Source organism: Micropterus dolomieu, linkage group LG18 (assembly GCF_021292245.1).
Source record: "Micropterus dolomieu isolate WLL.071019.BEF.003 ecotype Adirondacks linkage group LG18, ASM2129224v1, whole genome shotgun sequence".
In the NCBI taxonomy this organism is placed as follows: Eukaryota; Metazoa; Chordata; class Actinopteri; order Centrarchiformes; family Centrarchidae; genus Micropterus; species Micropterus dolomieu.
Genome location: NC_060167.1, coordinates 1786639 through 1787902, shown reverse-complemented (window position 1 = coordinate 1787902; position 1264 = coordinate 1786639).

Here is a 1264-nt window from a genome sequence, read left to right as displayed (position 1 = left end):
GTTTTTAATGTGGCCAAAAAGCTTAACCTAACTTAAAACATTATGTTGGATCAACTTAAATACTTGCATTCACGTTGACAATTATAAAGTTCATGTTAATTAGAAATGCGTTTTATTGTGGCCTAAAAGGTAATTCACCATACTCAAAACATTGCTTTGAATTACTGTAATTCTGCCAGCAGTCTCATCTTAACATATTTTTTTTTGTTGACCCAATGTTTTATTTTTTGAGAGTGTGTACTCTCTTATGATGGGTGCTAACACTTTAATTCCCCACATTTAAATGTCCCAAATCTAAACCTGTCAGGATCCGGCCCCAACTCAACAACCTCTCCAAACAAAATGTGTTGTTATCACAAATTTTTTGATCTAAACCCCTAACCCGAAAGGTAACATCATTTCTAAAACACTATGGTTAGGGTTTGGTGAGGCACAAACAGCTTGTGTCTAACGGCCACGGCGTGTTTTAGACTAGGTGTAATGTTTTCTTTAGCATTCTACTGTAACTTGCGCACAAAGACTTTGCTTACTTGCTGATGTTTTGCAGGTTCAACTTCTTAGTTTAGCATGAGACTGATTGGAATGTCATTAGTTCTGCGGCTTTGTGGTCACAAACCAAACACATTAAAATGTTGACCTGCTGATGGCGCTAGATGATCTATATTTTCACTGTTACATTTTAATTCCTCCGCTACATTTCAACTGCGATCAAACAACTTTGAATATAAACACAGCCTGCTGCAAACACTCTCCAACACACCCAGCAGTGAATCAGTGCTTAGGAATGAAACACAACCCTGTGTTACAGGTGAAGCTCTGACAAAAGCTCCGCCCCTCACCTGAGACAAACAGAAAGTTCTTCCTCACTACAGAGAGACACAGAGTGAAAAACAGATTCACCTTCAGACAAAACTACCAACTTCCTCTGAGTGAGTTCAGCTACAGGAGAGAAAAGTGGAAAACACTGCTGCTTCAACCTGCTGACGCTCCACACACTGAAGGTGAGTTTGACTAAAAACATAACATTAAAGTAGAGGAGGGAGGGGAGCCATGACTGACTGTACTTTCTGTCTGTTGTGTTTTCAGCTTCAGAGACAAAATGGCTTCCAGATCAGAGGAGGATCTCTGCTGTCCGGTCTGTCAGGAGGTCTTCAGAGATCCTGTTCTTCTGTCATGTAGCCACAGCTTCTGTAAAGTCTGTCTGAAGAGATGGTGGAGACAGAAACAAGCACCTGAGTGTCCAGTTTGTAAGAGAAGATCTTCA